Raw genomic sequence first — 21,310 nt, 5'->3', positions numbered from 1 at the left:
ATGAATGCCATGCCAAACCACCTCAGCATAAAAAAATGAATTCGTTCTTACAGGCAAGCTACACGTGCTCCACACAACAAACTCTCTCAACAGTACAATGTACAGAGGTTGTCGAGCTGCTACACTTGCAAATTTTGATTTTCCTTTCTCTCTCACATACGATCATCCAGATAATTTTTCCGTACCTACGTGGCAAGGTCTTCTACAGTTCCATTTCTTGAAAATCCAGCTCTGGCGTTTCACCACAGTCGGTCTCGTTGCATCCCTTTTTTATACGTCTGTCTTCTCCGGAATTACGACTTGTTTTGTTCCCACATTTTCGACTAATGCCTCTGCAGTTTTCTTCGTAATTCAATTATTGCCGAGGTGTCCAGTTTTATAACCGTTTATATCGATGTTCTTATAATGCAACAAAACATAATAAAGGAGTTACACACTACGAAGTATGCATGAAACAATTGATAACGATTATAAAAGCACTGTATCATCCACATTTTTACAAAAAAGGGAAAGGAGATTAGGGTTTAACTTTCCATCGACTATGAGGTAATTGGGGACGGAGCACAAACTCGGAGTGGGCGATGGTCGGAGGAGAAAATCGATTGCAAAGGAACCATCCCGGCGTTTATAATAGATTTCATTGTCCCTCTAGATTTCCCGCGGGGAAGCCGAGCGGTCTCGGGCGTCTTGTCACGGTCCGCGCTGCTTCCCCCGTCGGAGGTTCGAGTCCTCCCTCGGGCATGGGTGTGTGTGTGTTATCCTTAGCGCAAGTTAGTTTCAGTTAGATTAAGTAGTGTGTAAGCTTAGGGACCGATGACCTCAGCAGTTTGGTCCCATAAGACCTTACCACTAATTTCCAAGTAATCCACTTACCGATTGATAAACTCCGTTTTAGACTGTTTTAAGATGAATTTTATTATTAATCTCTGTGTTCTTTTAACCCTGCGCCTACTTGTATTGATATGGGTATCTTAATGAAATACAGGGACTAAGTATACACTATCTGATCAAAAGTGTGATCAAAAGAGAATGTTATGGGCTGTGTCCACCCTTCGCCTCTACAATGGGGGCAGTTTCTATAGGGTGCCTGAATGTCTGTGGAGGTATGGCAGGCCATTCTTCCTCAAGAGCAGAAATCAGAAAAAGTAGTGTTCTATGCTGGGGTCTGGAGTGAAGACGACATTCTGGCTCATTCGAAAGGTCTACTGGGTTCGCGTCGAGATTCTGGGCAGCGCAGCCCATTCCATAAATGTTATTGTCCGCAAACCATTGCCTCATAAATGCATTGTGACTGTGAGCGTTGTCAAGCTGCTGGCACTGCACATGATGGCAGATAACGTTCTTCGTGGTTTCACCAAATCCGAACTCCACAGGGTACAGGTGATTCATCCCTCCAAATAACTGGTTTTTGAGTCATCCACTGTCCAGTGGCATTGCTCTTTATACCACCTCATGCGTCTCTAAATATTGTCTACAAAAATGTGTTGCTTATGAGGAACTGCTGAACCGTTCATCCCTCCCTCTTTTTTAACTGCATACACAGACTGATCCTGCTAGCTGGTCAGCTGGTAGCGCTTTTGGTATTTCACTACCACACTCCGCAATACGGAGCGAGGTGGCGCAGTGGCTAGCACAATGAACTCGCATTCGGGAGGACGACGTTTCAAACCCGCGTTCGGCCATCCTGATTTAGGTTTTCCGTGATTACCTAAATCGCTTCAGGCAAATGGCGGGATCTTTCCCCATCCTTTCCTAATCCAATGCGACCGATGGCCTCGCTGTTTCGTCCTCTCCCCCGAATCAACGTTCCGCAATGCTTCCTGTCCGTCAGTTCAAGACGTATGCTTGGTCTTGGTTTAGTTGGTTCAAAATGGTTCAAATGGCTCTGAGCACTATGGGACTTAACATCTGAGGTCATTAGTGCCCTAGAACTTAGAACTACTTAAACCTAACTAACCTAAGGACATCAAACACATCCATGCCCGAGGCGGGATTCGAACCTGCGGCCGTAGCGGTCGCGCGGTTCCAGACTGTAGCGCCTAGAACCCCTCGGCCGCGCCGGGCGGCTCACATAGCGGTTTCCAGATACTTTTGATGAGGTAGGTTCTTAAGCCGGGAAGTTTACCCCACTTGTACAGTGCAGGCAGAAATACAAGCTGTACTTTTTGGTACGTCACCCATAAGAAGAGCGAAGGAAGAACGTAGCGTAGTTCATGGACAAGTAAGTTCTACCAGGCGCTTGGAAACAATGTGACAAGTGTCCAAGTACAGACGAAGACGTAAATATTATCGTGTGCAAAATGCTGTAGCCAGCATGAGAATTCCTTGCGCTCACCTCAGCTGCGTAGGACACGTGTGTTCCTGCTGCACTTTTCTGTTCTGAGACAGAAGGATATCCGCTTCACATGACGCTTACTGACGTGTCGAGGGGAAAAAAAGAAGGAAAAGTTCAGAGAGCGGACGAGGGGGAAAAAGAGCCTTGATATGACAGAAAGCGTGGCCGCTCCTCAGTTTATCACCGAGCATTTCAAATAAACGCTGAAACTGCGCAGGCGGCCTGCAAAGTGGCGGAACGGGCGCGCAGATAGTGCGAGGAGACGTTAAAGAGACACGTCCCGCGACTGTCGCAAACATATCCTCCCTCCCTCCCCACATGGACTCTCGTTCGCACGGCTGCTTTTTGTAAACAGCGCGACACGCCAAAAATAAGAACTACACCGACCGCGCTCCATGTCTGGCCACAGGTCGTGCAGTCCGAACAGATGCTCTCCGTTCCTTTACTGTAGGACTACCTGCCTCAGAACAACACCACGATGTACGTCAGAGAACGAATGACCTGTTTGAGTAAGTACATTATTATAAAAAAATATACTGGCTTGGTGCATAAGTTCGCAGTGTTTTCCGATAGGTAAAATAGACATAACGGATTCACGTAAGAGAGACTCGAATCATCACTAGTAGATTCTCCTTCACGCCCGCATCTCGTGGTCGTGCGGTAGCGTTCTCGCTTCCCACGCCCGGGTTCCCGGGTTCGATTCCCGGCGGGGTCAGGGATTTTCTCTGCCTCGTGTTGGCTGGGTGTTGTGTGCTGTCCTTAGGTTAGTTAGGTTTAAGTAGTTCTACGTTCTAGGGGACTTATGACCACAGCAGTTGAGTCCCATAGTGCTCAGAGCCATTTGAACCATTCTCCTTCACTATTCACAACACTCTTTCAACGCTGGGGTAACTTTTCGATTCCGCAACTGTACGACTCCCATGGTTTTGAGGCGAAGGACTCATCGAGCTATGTTCGGAGCGCATTACATCCGGAAAGGATGTTCCTTGAAGGTTGTTCGACAGAGAGCGGAAAAAGTGAAAATCTGAGGGCGTTCTACCAGGTAAATAAAGTGGATGCGGATTGCCTTCCCCACCCAACTCCTATATAATGTTTTTGCTCAGTCGAGCAGAATGCCGGCAGGCATTATCGTGGAGTAATACTACTTCACGCCGTCTTCCTGGTCGTTGTTCTTGTGCTGTCTCTCCAAGACGTCTCAGTTGTTGACAATAAATGTCAGCAGTCATGGCAACACCTCGGGGAAGCAATTCGCCGAACACTACTCCCTCGTTGTTTCACTACATCCGTAACATTATCTTTTGAGGTGCGCGCAGGTCTTTATATGAAGACTTACTGCTATGAGTTTGGGAACAACCATTCCTTTCTTTTCCTAATGTTCGCATAAAGACACCATTTCTCGTCACCAGAATCGGTAGAACATAGGAATGGACGGTGTTGATTCCGTATTTCTAGATTTCCGGAAAGCTTTTGACACCGTTCCTCACAAGCGACTTCTAATCAAGCTGCGGGCCTACGGGGTATCGTCTCAGTTGTGCGACTGGATTCGTGATTTCCTGTCAGGAAGGTCGCAGTTCGTAGTAATAGACGGAAAATCATCGAGTAAAACTGAAGTGATATCAGGTGTTCCCCAGGGAAGCGTCCTCGGACCTCTGCTGTTCCTGGTCTATATAAATGACCTGGGTGACAATCTGAGCAGTTCTCTTAGGTTGTTCGCAGATGATGCTGTAATTTACCGTCTAGTAAGGTCATCCGAAGACCGGTATCAGTTGCAAAGCGATTTAGAAAAGATTGCTGTATGGTGTGGCCCGTGGCAGTTGACGCTAAATAACGAAAAGTGTGAGGTGATCCACATGAGTTCCAAAAGAAATCCGTTGGAATGCGATTACTCGATAAATAGTACAATTCTCAAGGCTGTCAATTCAACTAAGTACCTGGGTGTAAAAATTACGAACACCTTCAGTTGGAAAGACCACATAGATAATATTGTGGGGAAGGCGAGCCAAAGGTTGCGTTTCATTGGCAGGACACTTACAAGATGCAACAAGTCCACTAAAGAGACGGCTTACACTACACTCGTTCGTCCTCTGTTAGAATATTGCTGCGCGGTGTGGGATCCTTACCAGGTGGGATTGACCAAGGACATCGAAAGGGTGCAAAAAAGGGCAGCTCGTTTTGTATTATCGCGTAATAGGGGAGAGAGTGTGGCAGATATGATACGCGAGTTGGGATGGAAGTCATTAAAGCAAAGACGTTTTTCGTCGCGGCGAGATCTATTTACGAAATTTCAGTCACCAACTTTCTCTTCCGAATGCGAAAATATTTTGTTGAGCCCAACCTACATAGGTAGGAATGATCGTCAAAATAAAATAAGAGAAATCAGAGCTCGAACAGAAAGGTTTAGGTGTTCGTTTTTCCCACGCGCTGTTCGGGAGCGGAACGGTAGGGAGATAGTATGATTGTGGTTCGATGAACCCTCTGCCAAGCACTTAAATGTGAATTGCAGAGTAATCATGTAGATGTAGATGACCCAATTGATGACGAGCAAGCAGTATTGTTCTCTCTTCTTTCTCTAACTGTTCTGCATCATTTCTCCAAGTGCTATCGTGTCACCTGCATATAGTACTGGATTCCTCACCATAATAGTGTCCGTTCTTTGCATATGCAGATGTATTGTTTTTATTCATTTTACTGTTTATACCTCTGGTCATACAGGCAGCTACTATATAAGGAGACGAGTGTGGTACATGACATGGTGTCACTGCCGCTCGCTCGCTTTCGATTTCCGTTCACATTCACCGCATCTTCAAAAGAGAGCCGCGTAGTGTTTCTGTCGCAGGCGACACCGAGGTACCCGCACGGAAACCGCAGATTTGTGTCACGGATGCTCTTTTGGAGCGCAGCGTTGCGTTACTTTACGTTAGCGCTCGCGTCATTTCTCTTTGCGGTCGCGGCAACGGTTTAAACGCCCGCGGAGGTTTCCAGAAGGTGACGCGTGAAAAACGTGGCCAGGTGCGCCGTCGGCGTCGGCTCCGAATCGAGTCGGCTGTCGCCGGCCGCGGTTGACACCGGACACCCCGGCCGCGTGATGCACGTCCAAATATATCGGCGCCGCACAAAGGCGGCCGCGGCAGGAGTCGCGTTATTATGGAAATGCCGGCGTGATTTCATTCCGAGAAAGGTCTCGGCACGAAGGCCGCCGCGTATTGGTTACCGCGAAATGGGAGATGTGGGTGACGACGGTGACAGACCGGCAGGAGGGAAGCAGGTAGGCGGGAGACGTTCGTAGGACGCAATCCGATACGGCGGAAAGTGCAGACTGTGCCCTGTCACCTTATGGACACACTTGGCCCCCGCGGGCGAAATGTTCAGAGCGACAGTTGCACCACAAGGACTCATCAGACTGGTGACTAGACTTCTGACTCTCCTGACGTGACATGGCTGGATCACTATAAAAAGAAACTGCAAGGGTAGACCAAAATTAGCTGCAACTGTAGGTCAGTTGGGCAGGCACGGGCATACAAAAGCGTTTGAACAATAATGAATAAACAATCTTGGGATTCGGCTGCTGAGAGTCCACTAAAAGCAGGGCTTGCACAAATGAACTGGGTCCACATAAACAGTGGCGGTTGATCCACGTGCTAGCAATCAAACACGTCACTTGACCGGGAGTTTGAGATAGTTGAGGATAATCACAACAAAATAAGCAGATAGTGGCTCTCCGACAAAGGCTCCACACTGAAGAAAATGTTTTCTTTCTTTTTTTTTAATTTCTCTGCTCTTTTTCTTCCTCCAATTCGCGCAAACTTCTCCCGGAAGCAGATGTCAGACATCGAACCTCTCTCTCCCTAGGTCCTTCCACTGCCTATTTTTTTGCGGCCGAAACATCCACTTTCTTTTGTTTCCTCTTCTGCTTTCTAGTGTCAGCTGGGAGAATCGGCCTGTTTCGTTTCGCGTGATACGTTCTAAATACTCTGTTTTATATTCTTCCTCAGTATAATTGCCGATCTCTGCTAATACCTTTAACGAGTTCCTCATTTGTCATTCTTGACGTCCACAGATCCTTAAGTACTCTACGGTATACGTAGAGCAAGTATACAGGGAATTTTTCAGTTTATAAAATGTAACCTTTCAGGGCCGGAAATGTCACACTCATAAAAAAATTCAGAGCTATCTTGCTGTGGTCCAACGAATTAGTTGGACAAACGCAACATTTCGTCCCTATCTTCTAGGAGCGTTGTAGCTTCTATGAAGGTGTGATCCGCTTTCTGGCTCGCTGCTGATATGTAGCGAGCTGAGGTTGTAAATCGGACCTCCGTAGAAGTCCCTGAAGATGTTCTCCTCAGATGGGGACGAAACCCTTGGTTTCTCCAAGAAATTCATTTGATCACACCATAAAAACACGTAATATTTTAATATGAAGCCAATTTTTCAGTTTCAGTTCTTACTGACATCACCTATGAAAAGGACAAGGCGAACCGCAAAGTACCACATTAAGGCCAAAAGTATTCGCAATCTTTGCACGTTATTTTTCACTTTATTTCGTGAGAACACTACGCCAGGCAGAGTGGTTTTAATACGTCGTCGAATTCATTTTATTACTCCGTTGATCTTGTGTGTGTGTGTGTGTGTGTGTGTGTGTGTGTGTGTGGTGTTGGCCAAAGAGTAGTTTCGAAATAGAGAGAGAGAGAGAGAGAGAGAGAGAGAGAGAGAAAGGGGGAGGTGAAATGCAGGGTAGAGATGGACATTAACGATAATTAAAATAATGCTCGCTCCTCGCCTTCCATAAACATCGCGTAGCAACATTTAGGCTCCGTTTAATGCCGCGTGGAGCTCATTACGAGGGCGAAAACAAAGCGTTATGCGAGCGCCCGCGCGCCTGCTCTCTCTGTCTCAACCCCCCCCCCCCCCGCCCCCACCCTGCAGATCAGCGCGGCGGTCCACTTTTTCCCCTGCACAGTGGTGCCGGCTGCCCACTGCCGCCCAGTACAGCACATGCGGCGCGCATCACGTCCGGCGGGAAGCAAGCGTGCGTCGTGACCCGAGATGGTTATCGGCCGGGACCTGCCCTTAAAAACTCACCCAAATGATAGCTTGCGCCCGTCGTTTTAATTTAATGGCAGTCCGAAGAAACACTCGTATAATTTACATAACTCTGTACGAGAAAGAGGAGACGCGGATAGGCGAGGAGTACACGAGGAGGAGGTGGAGGAGACGCGGAGAATGGGAATGGGACCGTTCGGTTTTTAACAAAAAAAGAAAAGAAAAGAAGAGGGCCGTCCGACTGGCAGCAGACTTCTCGGAAGGGGTCGCTCGCGTACGGACGCGCACACAGATACACACACACGTATACACTTACACTTTTCCACGGTGATAGCATCTAAATGGCTAAACCCGCAGTCTGTGGAAACGCTCGCCGTCTGACATCCATTTAGCCTCCTCAGATCGTTCGTCTCCGATTCATGGTTTCCTATAAAGGTAATGACACACTCGACGAGAAATCGTTAATGAAAATTCCTTTATTGGCTATCAAATTTAATTTACCTGCTATTCTGTCCCGGCGTGTACTCCTTTTCTTTTTAGCCCTCGCAGCATGTGGGTAGCACCCTTCTCGTCGTCGGTAACGACATCTGACGTTCGGCTGTGAGACGAGAAGACTTGTAGCTACGGAGACGTCCACTGGGTGCTTTAGTGTGAGCCAATTGTTCGTACACGCAGACAGCAAGCCGCTCTGTCTTGTGACAGCGAGAGCGAGAGCACCAGCAGCAGCACAGTACTGTTTGTATAAAGCGTTTATTTTGCATTTTGTTTACGACCTTCCACTAAGGAAGGGATTCTATTTGTGTTTATCTGCTCTGCATAGTAACTAACAGTTCTTGATAAAACTTTACGTAGTTTTCGTGTTAGATTTCTTAGTGTTTTCTTGATCGTTTAGAACAGAAAGCGCCCTAAAACCGTCATTTGTTTGTTTCGCGGCCGTTAGCCACTAGTCACTTGAATCAGCAGTTGTCTTGTGACAGCGAGAGCGAGAGCACCAGCAGCAGCACAGTACTGTTTGTATAAAGCGTTTATTTTGCATTTTGTTTACGACCTTCCACTAAGGAAGGGATTCTATTTGTGTTTATCTGCTCTGCATAGTAACTAACAGTTCTTGATAAAACTTTACGTAGTTTTCGTGTTAGATTTCTTAGTGTTTTCTTGATCGTTTAGAACAGAAAGCGCCCTAAAACCGTCATTTGTTTGTTTCGCGGCCGTTAGCCACTAGTCACTTGAATCAGCAGTTGTCTTGTGACAGCGAGAGCGAGAGCACCAGCAGCAGCACAGTACTGTTTGTATAAAGCGTTTATTTTGCATTTTGTTTACGACCTTCCACTAAGGAAGGGATTCTATTTGTGTTTATCTGCTCTGCATAGTAACTAACAGTTCTTGATAAAACTTTACGTAGTTTTCGTGTTAGATTTCTTAGTGTTTTCTTGATCGTTTAGAACAGAAAGCGCCCTAAAACCGTCATTTGTTTGTTTCGCGGCCGTTAGCCACTAGTCACTTGAATCAGCAGTTGTCTTGTGACAGCCAGAGCGAGAGCACCAGCAGCAGCGAGTACTGTTTGTATAAAGCGTTTTTGTACTTATTTGCTGCGCTTAGCTTTTAAATAGTTTTTCTGGGAAAACCTAGCGTAGTTTTCGCGTCTCGTATTTCAGTGAGTGTTTCTTGATTATCAGAGTAGCTCATCAGAAGATTATCTTGGGAATTTGTCACCGTATAGGGTAGGGTAAACATAGTCATGTGTAGGGACTGTGGTTGTTGTGAGCGGACGCAAGGAGAATTGGCCACTCTTCGGGGGCAGGTGGAGGCTTTGTCTGTTAGGCTCATCGAGCTCGAGGCGCAGGCGTCGGCTCGTAGTGGCGTTGGGGCAACTGTGGTGAGACCTATGCCTACTTCGGTGGCCTTGGAATCACATGGAACCCCTGATGTCGCTGCGTCTTCCGGCAGTGAGCATCTTACCGGTCAGCCATCACTCCAGAGTGAATGGCGGACAGTGGTGGGCTCTCGCGTGCCTGGCCGAAAGGCGAAGGTGGGATCTGGCCGCGTGGCAGCTGCCTTACCCCTTTCCAACAGGTACGGGGTGCTTCCTAGTGGTGATGACATCGTTTTCGAGCCACCACAGGATGCCTCGCCTGTTGGGCCAGTGGCCGATTCTCCGGCAAGGTCCCGACAGTCACAGAGGGCGGGCCTATTAGTTATAGGGAGCTCCAACGTTAGGCGGGTTATGGAGCCCCTCAGGAAAATAGCGGGTAGGTCGGGGAAGAATGCCAGTGTGCACTCGGTGTGCTTGCCGGGGGGTCTCGTCCGTAATGTGGAGGAGGCCCTTCCGGCAGCTATTGAACGCACTGGGTGTGACCGGCTGCAGATAGTAGCACATGTCGGAACGAATGACGCCTGCCGCTTGGGTTCTGAGGCCATCCTTGGTTCCTTCCGGCGGCTGGCTGATTTGGTGAAGACAACCAGCATCGCACGCGGAGTGCAAGCTGAGCTTAATATCTGCAGCATAGTGCCCAGAGTCGATCGCGGTCCTCTGGTTTGGAGCCGTGTGGAGGGTCTAAACCAGAGGCTCAGACGACTCTGCGACTATAATGGTTGCAAATTCATCGACCTCCGTTATTGGGTGGAGAACTGTAGGGCCCCCCTAGACAGGTCAGGCGTGCACTACACACCGGAAGCAGCTACTAGGGTAGCAGAGTACGTGTGGCGTGCACACGGGGGTTTTTTAGGTTAGAGGGACCCCCCCTTGGGCGAAACGATAAAATACCTGACGGCTTACCAGAGAGGACATTATCATCGTTGATAAAGAACGTCCGTCCTCAGAGACCAAAAACAGGAAAAGTTAACGTAATATTGGTAAACTGCAGGAGTATCCAGGGCAAGGTTCCTGAATTAGTATCTCTTATTGAAGGAAATAGTGCGCATATAGTATTAGGAACGGAAAGTTGGTTAAAACCGGAAGTGAACAGTAACGAAATCCTAGACACAGAATGGAATATATACCGCAAGGATAGGATAAACGCCAATGGTGGAGGAGTATTTATAGCAGTAAAGAATTCAATAATATCCAGTGAAGTTATTACCGAATTCGAATGTGAAATAATCTGGGTTAAGCTAAGTATCAAAGGTGGGTCAGATATGATAGTCGGATGCTTCTATAGACCACCTGCATCAGCAACCGTAGTAGTTGAGCGCCTCAGAGAGAACCTGCAGAACGTCGTGAAGAAGTTTCGTGATCATACTATTGTAATAGGGGGAGACTTCAATCTACCAGGTATAGAATGGGATAGTCACACAATCAGAACTGGAGCCAGAGACAGAGACTCTTGTGACATTATCCTGACTGCCTTGTCCGAGAATTACTTCGAGCAGATAGTTAGAGAACCAACTCGTGAAGCTAACGTTTTAGACCTCATAGCAACAAATAGACCGGAACTTTTCGACTCCGTGAATGTAGAAGAGGGTATCAGTGATCATAAGTCAGTGGTTGCATCAATGACTACAAGTGTAATAAGAAATGCCAAGAAAGGAAGGAAAATATATTTGCTTAACAAGAGTGATAGGGCACAAATCGCAGAATATCTGAGTGACCACCATCAAACGTTCATTTCTGAGGAAGAGGATGTGGAACAAAAATGGAAAAAATTCAGAAACATCGTCCAGTACGCCTTAGATAAGTTCGTACCGACTAAGGTCCAAAGCGAGGGGAAAGATCCACCGTGGTATAACAATCATGTACGAAAGGTACTACGGAAACAAAGAAAGCTTCATCATAGGTTTAAGAGTAGTCGAATCATAGCTGATAAGGAAAAGCTGAACGAAGCGAAAAAGAGCGTAAAGAGAGCAATGAGAGAAGCATTCAACGAATTCGAACATAAAACATTGGCAAACAATCTAAACAAGAACCCTAAAAAGTTTTGGTCATATGTAAAATCGGTAAGCGGATCTAAATCCCCTATTCAGTCACTCGTTGACCACGATGGCACCGAAACAGAGGACGACCGAAGAAAGGCAGAAATACTGAATTCAGTGTTCCGAAACTGTTTCACTGCGGAAAATCGTAACACGGTCCCTGACTTCAGCCGTCGCACGGACGCCAAAATGGAAAATATTGAAATAAACGATATCGGAATTGAAAAACAACTGCTATCACTTAGTAGCGGAAAAGCATCCGGACCAGACGAGATACCCTTAAGATTCTACAGTGATTATGCTAAAGAACTTGCCCCCTTTCTATCAGCAATTTATCGTAGATCGCTGGAAGAACGTAAAGTACCTAGCGACTGGAAGAAAGCGCAGGTCGTTCCCATTTTCAAGAAGGGTCATAAATCAGATGCGAATAATTATAGGCCTATTTCGCTTACGTCAATCTGTTGTAGAATAATGGAACATGTTTTGTGTTCTCATATTATGACGTTCTTACATAATACAAATCTCCTTCATCATAACCAACATGGATTCCGCAAACAGAGATCATGTGAAACTCAGCTCGCCCTATTTGCCCAAGAAATTCACAGTGCCGTAGACACTGGCGAGCAGATTGATGCCGTATTCCTGGACTTCAGGAAGGCATTTGATACGGTTCCGCACTTACGTTTAATGAAAAAAATACGAGCTTACGGAATATCGGACCAGGTTTGTGATTGGATTCAGGATTTCCTAGAAGAAAGAACTCAACATGTCATTCTTAACGGTTCAAAATCTGCAGATGTAGAGGTAATTTCGGGAGTACCGCAAGGAAGCGTGATAGGACCTTTATTGTTTACAATATACATAAATGACTTAGTTGACAACATCGGTAGCTCAGTGAGGCTATTTGCAGATGACACGGTTGTCTACAAGAAAGTAGCAACATCAGAAGACTCGTACGTACTCCAGGAAGACCTGCAGAGGATTAATGCATGGTGCGACAGCTGGCAGCTTTCCCTAAACGTAGATAAATGTAATATAATGCGCATACATAGGGGCAGAAATCCATTCCAGTACGATTATGCCATAGGTGGTAAATCATTGGAAGCGGTAACGACCGTAAAATACTTAGGAGTTACTATCCGGAGCGATCTGAAGTGGAATGATCACATAAAACAAATAGTGGGAAAAGCAGGCGCCAGGTTGAGATTCATAGGAAGAATTCTAAGAAAATGTGACTCATCGACGAAAGAAGTAGCTTACAAAACGCTTGTTCGTCCGATTCTTGAGTATTGCTCATCAGTATGGGACCCTTACCAGGTTGGATTAATAGAAGAGATAGACATGATCCAGCGAAAAGCAGCGCGATTCGTCATGGGGACATTTAGTCAGCGCGAGAGCGTTACGGAGATGCTGAACAAGCTCCAGTGGCGGACACTTCAAGAAAGGCGTTACGCAATACGGAGACGTTTATTATCGAAATTACGAGAGAGCACATTCCGGGAAGAGATGGGCAACATATTACTACCGCCCACATATATCTCGCGTAATGATCACAACGAAAAGATCCGAGAAATTAGAGCAAATACGGAGACTTACAAGCAGTCGTTCTTCCCACGCACAATTCGTGAATGGAACAGGGAAGGGGGGATCAGATAATGGTACAATAAGTACCCTCCGCCACACACCGTAAGGTGGCTCGCGGAGTATAGATGTAGATGTAGATGTACAGACTAGCAGAATCACTTATGGGCTTCCATATACAAAGTTACACAACATACGAAAGTGTTGCGCAATGGCTGTCATCGTGTTGGAATGCAGAAGAAAGACATTTTATCCATTTTCTTGTTCCGAAAACAGTTTCATCAGTCGAACCTACCTAAAACATGAAAAAATCTGAGTGATCAAATGGGTCCATATTTGTTTAAACTTCCTTTATAGAATCACAAGCGCAGAGTACTAATCATTACACCAACTGAACACGTTTCATTGCGCTGAAACCGCAAGTCTTGAATACATGCAAACGGCTTACCAAACAAGGAAGGAAATGTGACTGTTGAAAGCAAATATTTTTATTGTGTTTATTTATTTAACTGGACCAAATTAGAACCTTCTGGTCCTCTCTGACGACGGGGCATATACAGTATTTCTTTTATATCATAGTTACCTAAGAAGTAATAGTAATTACAACATGACAAATATTAATAAAACAGTGTTAATTGAATTAAAAATGATCTGAATATATTTAGAAAGACTGTGAATAAATAGTACTGACTAAAAACTAGTAAGTTTAATACTATCTCTACTACTGCTACTGCTGCTGCTGCTGCTGCTGCTGCTGCTGCCGCCAATAATAATAATAATAATAATAATTGTGATAGTGGCAGGTATACACACCGTGTAATCAAAGGTATCCGGACAACCCCAGAAACATACGTTATTCATACTAGGTGCATTGTACTGCCACCTACTGCCAGGTGCTCCATGTCAGCGTCCTCAGTAGTCATTAGACATCGTGAGAGAGCAGAATGGGGCGCTCCGCGGAACTCACGGACTTCGAACGTCGTCAGATGATTGGGCGTCACTTGTGTCTTACGTCTGCACGCGAGAGTTCCACACTCCTAAACATCCCTAGATCCACTGTTTCCGATACGATAGTGAAGTGGAAACGTGAAGGGACACGTACAGCACAAACGCGTACTGGCCGACCTCGTCTGTTGATTGACAGAGACAGCCGACAGTTGAAGAGGGTCGTAATGTGTAATAGGCAGACATCTATCCACACCATCACACAGGAATTGCAAACTTCATCAGGATCCACCGCAAGTACTATGACAGTTAGGCCGGAGGTGAGGAAACTTGGATTTCATGGTCGAGTGGCTCATAAGCCACATATCACGCCGATAAATGCCAAACGACGGCTCGCTTGGTGTAAAGAGCGTAAACATTGGACGGTCAAACCGTGCAAAAACGTTTTGTGGAGTGAGGAATCACGGTACACAATGTGGCGATCTGATGGCAGCGTGGTGTGGCGAATGCCCGGTGAAAGTCATCTGCCAGCGTGTGTAGTGCCGATAGTACTTTTTGAGGCGGTGGCGTTATGATGTGGTTGTGTTTTTCATGGAGAGGGTTTAAAATGGCTCTGAGCACTATGTGACTTAACTTCTGAGGTCATCAGTCCCCTAGAACTTAGAACTACTTAAACCTAACTAACCTAAGGACATCACACACATCCATGCCCGAGGCAGGATTCGAACCTGCGACCGTAGCGGTCGCGCGGTTCCACACTGAAGCGCCTAGAACCGCTCGGCCACTTCGGCCGGCTCATACTGGATTGTCCGAACGCGTTTGAAGTAACAGGTCAAGCTTGAATATCTTTATGCGCTTCCTTTCCAAACTCGATAAAGGGTGTCATGCTAGGATATTCGTGACTAGCTTCCTTGTGGAAACGAATACGATGAAGAAATTTCAGACGTGGAACAACCCTGAGCCCTGCCCTTTCTGCCAAGGTCGGAAGCACTGCAAGAGAAGGAAAAACGAACTTACTTCGTAAACGCGGTAGCCACTTGATGGGTATTACGAAATGTAACCAACAGTTCTTCACCTGTATACAAACATACGCGATATAGTTTTGGCGAGGCCGCAAATATTGTACGAGAGAATGATGGGAGAACTCGCATGGCGTATGTGTGTTACCGGGTGGGAGTTGCGGGAGCCGCAGCCGCCGGTGTAAAAACGCGGCGGAAGCGAGGCTGGTGGCTGCCCGGCGTCGCTCAGCAGCCTCGATTCTGCCGGCTGTTTGCTTTGCGACAGGAAGGAGCGGCGGCAGCCATCGCAGGCACCTTCTGCCGACTTCTTGCGAAGCCACAGCCGGCAGGCGAGCTCGCTTATCCGCACTGTGCAGGGCGGCCCTGGAGAAACGTGTCCTCTTGTCAGCAAGTGACAACGGCAGCGCGGATATTAGACTAAAAGTGAAATTAGAGCACAAATAAGTGAAATTCAGCGATGAGTACCGTTCCACGAAGGCTCCTGGCAACATTTGACAATTGCACTCACACTCCGTCTTCAGGCCACGAGTGGCCTACCGGGACCATCCGACCGCCGTGTCATCCTCGGTGGAGGATGCGGATAGGTGGGGCGTGGGGTCAGCACACCACTCTCCCGGTCGCAAGATGGTATTCTTGACCGAAGCCGCTACTATTCGGTCGAGTAGCTCCTCAACTGGCATCACGAGGCTGAGTGCACCCCGAAAAATGGCAACAGCGCATGGCGACCTGGATGGTCACCCACCCAAGTGCTGGCCACGCCCGACAGCGCTTTACTTCGGTGATCTCACGGGAACCGGTGTATCCATTGCAGCAAGGCCGTTGCCATTTGACAATTCAATAGACATTTGTTCTCTTTTTTAGGGGTATCTCCATCGCTAAAAACGGAACGCTTAGAGGATAGCCCTGCTGTTCTCCTCTCTTTTAAGATCCCCTTTTCTCAAGAAGGGCGGAGGTATCAGCTTTAAATTTATTCCAAATGCTAAGGGCTACGGGCTCTCATCGGTGCAAAAAATTTAAGCTAATAAGTCATTGCAATAAAAAGATACGACCATGTATGTTACATATTATTGATACTTGCAAATTCACTCATCAAAACCTACAGATGAGCTGTCTATTCAGGATGATACCATGACGATTTACAGACTTTCTGGGATGATGGGGAAGGGTAAACGGGTGAATTTGTGGTTGGGGACAGTGGTCTGGAAACGACCGAGTCAAAAGTTATGGGAGAAAACTGGTTCTGACCTCTGACAGTGGTATATATGCACCGCTAGTGCTGTTGCTAACGCTGTAGGGTAGGCAACTTTCAGAGGTGGTAGTGTGGGCCAAAACAAGAAAAAAAGTCAAGTAAACATGGGCTCTAAAATGCATACGCTAAGTGCTGTAAGCACTGGTTCATCATTCATGCTGTGAAACAAATCACTTCTACAGCAAGCTCTTTAGCTTCCATATTTTTAGAGGAGGTGGCATGGACCAAAACAAGAAACAAATGTCTAGTAAATATGGACTCTAAAAGAGCTATGCGCACTCGCTCAGTGGAAGAGATGTGTTTCACATTAGCGAAGATGAACGAATTCTCGTAGCTTTTAATGTGTGCACTTTAGACCCCATGTTTCCTAGACATTTTTTTCTTGTTTTGGTCCATACTTCTAACCTCTGGTAGTTGCCAATCCTACAATCTTAGCAACAACAGTACCACTACATGTACACCACTGTGAGAGGATACCACCGGCCGCGGTGACCGAGTGGTTCTAGGCGCTTCAGTCCGGAACCGCGCGACTACTACGGTCGCAGGTTCGAATCCTGCCTCCATAGTTCCATAGTACTTAGAGCCATTTGAACCGTTTTTGTCACGTCTGTTAGTCTATCGCAGTAATTGGGACATACCTTACGTTACGTCAAACATCTGGCAGGATACTCGTATTTCGAAAGTATAAACGTTTCATATTAGAATCTTGGTAATTGTAATCGTGCTGTGCAGAAATAAATCCCAGAAGCTAGGCAAGAACTGGCAAGATGCCGCTCCTGCGTGCCAAGAAGCGGTAGCAAATCTGACGGCGCCGTGCGTCGTTATTAAGGGTGGCTGGGCGCACTTTGCAGTGATTAGGGCGGCGGCAACTGGCAGGGATTTGTGGGCGGCGCGTTATGGATGCCCGCCGGTCACGGCTGCCGCCCCCGCCGCCCCTGATTTAAGGCCGGCTCTCGCGCGCTTCTTCATCCTCCGACAGCGCGCTCGGCCGTCCTGGCACTCGGCGTCCACCGGGACACGACGACAGAGTGGCGGAAGCGCCGTCTTACAGCAAGAAGGCCTCTATACTGAGATAACCTCCTAATATCATGTCTGATCTCCTTTTGCAACAGTCCGACGAGGCATAGACGCAACAGTCGTTGGAAGTCCCTGCAGAAGTACTGAGTTACGCTGCCTCTACGGCAGGCCATGATTGCGAAAGTGTTGCCTGCGCAGGATTTTGGCCGCCCGTTGTGGCCGAGCGCTTCTAGGTGCGGTTCGAATCCCGCCTCGGACATGGATGTGTGTGATGTCCTTAGCTTAGTTAGGTTTAAGTAGTTCTAAGTTCTAGGCGACTGATGACCTCAGATGTTACGTCCCATAGTGCTCAGAGCCATTTGAACCATTTTTTTTTTTTTTTTTTTTTTGAAGCAGGATTTTGTTCACGAACTGACCTCTCGATTATGTCCCATAAATATTTGATGGGATTTGCGTTGGGCGATCTGGGTGGCCAAACCATTCGCTCGAAATTTTCCAGAATCTTCTTCAAACCAATCGCGGACAACTGTGGTCCGGTGACATGGCGCATTATCATCCAAAAAAATTCCATCTTTGTTTGGGAACAATAAGTCAATGAATAGTCGCAAATGGTCTCCAATTAGCGGAACGTAGCCATTTCCATTCAGTGAGTGGTTCAGTTGGACACGAGAACCCAGTTCAGTCCATGTAACAGACCACACCATTATGGAACTATCTTGCACAGTGCCTTGTTGACAACTTGGGTCCATGGGTTCGTGGGTTCAAAACGGTTCAAATGGCTCTGAGCACTATGGGACTTAACTTCTGAGGTCATCAGTCCACTAGTACTTAGAACTAGTTAAACCTAACTAAGCTAATGACATCATACACATCCATGCTCGAGGCAGGATTCGAACCCGCGACCGTAGCGGTCGCGCGGCTCCAGACTGTAGCACCTAGAACCGCTCGGCCACTCCGGCCGGCATGGGTTCGTGGGGTCTGCGCCACACTCGATCCCTACCATCAGCTCTTACCAACTTAATTCATCTGACCATGGCACGGTATTCCTGTCGTCTAGGGCCCAACCAATATTGTCATGAGCCGAGGAAAATGCGAAGTGGTGGTGCTAGCAAAGGCACTCACACCGATCATCTGCTGCCATAGCCCGTTAACGGAAAATTTGGCCGCCCTGTCCTAACGGATATGTTCGTCGTACATGCCATATTGATTTCTGCGGGTATCTCAAGCGATGCTGCTTGTCTGTTTTTACTGACAACTCTATACACACGCCGCTGCTCTCGGTCGTTAAGAGAAGGCCGTCGACCACTGCGTTGTCCGTGGTGAAAGACAATGCCTGAAATGTGATATTCTTGGCACGCTCTTGACACTGTGCATATCGGAATACTGAATTTCCTAACGATTTCCGAACTGAAATGTCCCGCGAGTCCAGCTCGTTCAAAGTGTGTTTATTTATCTTCGTGCGGCCATCATCACGTCGGAAAATTTTCGCTTGAATCACCTGAGTAAGAATGATGACTCCGCAAACGCACTGCCATTCTATATCTCGTGTAAGCGATACTACCGTCAGCTGTATTTGTGCATATTGCTACCTCATGACTTTGTCATCTCAGTGTGTATCGAAATGCAGGCCTTCTAAGCCGGTTTCATTCATGAAATGTTCTTGGGTAATCAGCCGAGTCGTGAAGTCCTGTTGTCGCGTTTCGCTTTTACTTATAAAGCATCTTCTGCAGTCATTCTGGAAACATGGATTCATAACATGGCTGCACAGTTTTACATTTATAGATTAAAACAGTATTTCTGTTTGAGATTCGCGAACAATTTACGTGCGGTGTTTTTGCCTCTTATTACATGTTCTTAAATCCTCTACTTCTTCCTTCATTGTTGACGGAGCTTGAAATCGAAAAAAAAGTTCCTCCGCCTCCAATTCCCGCAATTTTCCCCTTTGTATGAAATCCCTTTTTGTTATGGTGCATTTGTGATGTTTCCGTTTCACCTACACAGAAAAAAATGAATATACGTAAACACTGTGTTGCTTGGGGAACACGTGAAAACTTCCGTACTTCCTCTCTTGTGAAATTTACAAAAGTTAGGTGAAGTGGCAAAATGGCAAATCCAGCGTACGAGAAACCTACCTCATAAAAGGCGAAGAATTGCAAAAAGTGCATTTGCAACCAGTTTTTTTTCCGATTTCCACCTCCACTACGTACGAAGGAAAAAACACAGAACTTTGGAACATGTAAATTGAGGCCAAATGCCGTAAATAAACCGTGTGCCAGTTTTATAGAGAAATACTGTTTTTAACCTGTAAATATCAGAAATTAGAGACGTTGTGTGTACGATACCACATTTCCGGAATGACCACAGAAGATGTGTTACAAGCTAAATCGAAACCTGTCTAGTGAGAAATACGGTAGAACTGCAGAGGGACTAAGACTGAAGGACCAATAATGATTGAAACCTTCATACATAAACCCCACCACAAAGACTGTTTAGAAAGACGTAGGTGGACGTATAGTATTAGAAATTATCGCAATTTTCGTCGCCTGTCCCTTCTGGAAATTCTATACACGCCGTGCTGTCTGGCTGGCAGTCGTCCCCCTCAGCAGTGGTGTGGTCTCTGGCGCGGCCAGCGCGACAGCTTGCTCACCGGACGCGACCTCCGCGGCAGAAGGCAGAAGCAGCAGCAGCCTACCTCAACATCTGGCGCGCGACGCGGCTCTCGAGCCGCTCCATTTATACCCGCGGGTATCTGCCCTGCCGTGCCCTGCCGTCTCCACAATAAATACAAAACGCGGCGCGCCACCACTTCACCAAAACCCCGCTCTCTGGTTTTCGTCAGCACCCGCGGGGGTTCACGGCTGCGCCACCACTTTTTTTTTTTTTTTTTGCTTCGCATCGTTTCTCCTAGTCGCTTTCTGTATGCTTTTCATTTATTTACTCTGTTTTTGCTCTCCCCCCGAAGGAATAACAAGGACCCGAAATCCCTGAAATCCTTTTAAAAGCTGCCACTGACAGACGGCGGATTCCGGCGTCTGTTACTCCGGGCGATGCAGGTCCGACACTCCAGCGTGTCTCCGGGTTACCAGCGACGCTGTTTTAAAACGTCTGCAAGGGTGTACCATTTCTTATAATAATATTGCTCTTCCAAATTTTTACACAATGCCTCGGCAAATGTAAACAGCACACTTATGACACCGTAACCTACAATGGGAATAGAAGTGTCCATCAAAAGAAGGTGAAAACTAGAAGTAACGGCCAGAGGTACACCTAGTGCTTAGTTTGATAAACGATGAAATGGATCGAGAAATTAACTACTGAAAGGGATAATGGCCTCAATAGTTAAAGGAACATTTCAGGACGTTGGCTAGAGCACAAACGAAGATAGTAAAGCAAGGAAACGAGATAAGAAGAGACTGAGAAGAGGATTATACAAGTAGAGACCTCTGTTGTAACTTGCAGGTTCGGTAATCAGCGAGGAAGCGGATCACATGCATTGTGAATAACAGTTTAGCTAATAGCTCTGTGTCAGCTTAGGGACGTGTACTGAGATGTATTTCTGTTACCTCGGGCAAACATTGGTATAATCACGGTTCACTTTTCTAGCAGAACCAGTCTCAGTTTCGTTTCGTCTGTACTTGAACACTAAGGAGTGAAGATTTATTATCCTGCTATGATTAAAATAATTTCTGTCCCAATACCATGAAACAGGTCGCTCAAAAATGTTTGGCGGAAACGGAAGCTGCTATTCTCCTCCTTTCCTTCATCTGCACTTCATGGTCTAGGAAAAAACGCTCTTCGTACAGTTATCGTGACTATATCAAGTCTCTTTGATTTTGATTCTTCATTTAACTCCTCTTTTGTCGTTTAGCCGTTTACATTCCATGTATGTATCCTAATATCTGGTAAAATATGAAGTCTCTTGTCCTTTTCTTACTTCTTCCGTCGTCTTTTAAATCCGCCCGGCTTTCTCTGCGTGTGAAGTTTACGAGTGATTGTGGAAGTCCTCCGTTGAGGTTCCCAGGCGTTAGCCGAGTAATTCAGAATCTGACCCCCTTCCTAGACTAGACAGGATTGCTTCTTCTGCCAGGTTCGCCGAATCAGAGCTCTGTCTTCCGTCGTTGCTGCAGTTGAGGTCTTGTAACCTTGACAAATGACCCTAACGGAGGTACTACCCCGCGTAGACACGTGAACAAAGTTTCTTTAAGTCTTCCTCAA

The 21,310-nt window shown here is 46.7% G+C and overlaps 1 protein-coding gene and 1 pseudogene across 1 annotated transcript in view; one reads left to right on the top strand and one right to left on the bottom strand.

Moving 5' to 3' along the window:
* The window catches only part of LOC126092875 (dachshund homolog 2), a 982,096-nt gene that overhangs the window by 301,656 nt on the left and 659,130 nt on the right, over positions 1-21,310 (top strand). The gene's annotated exons all lie outside the window — the stretch shown is intronic.
* LOC126093829 (5S ribosomal RNA) lies at positions 15,536-15,653 on the bottom strand (annotated as a pseudogene).

The sequence above is a fragment of the Schistocerca cancellata genome, chromosome 7, assembly GCF_023864275.1.
Source record: "Schistocerca cancellata isolate TAMUIC-IGC-003103 chromosome 7, iqSchCanc2.1, whole genome shotgun sequence".
NCBI classification, from domain to species: domain Eukaryota; kingdom Metazoa; phylum Arthropoda; class Insecta; order Orthoptera; family Acrididae; genus Schistocerca; species Schistocerca cancellata.
The sequence above is the reverse complement of the archived record's forward strand: the minus strand, read 5'-3'. Positions and strand labels throughout refer to the sequence as shown.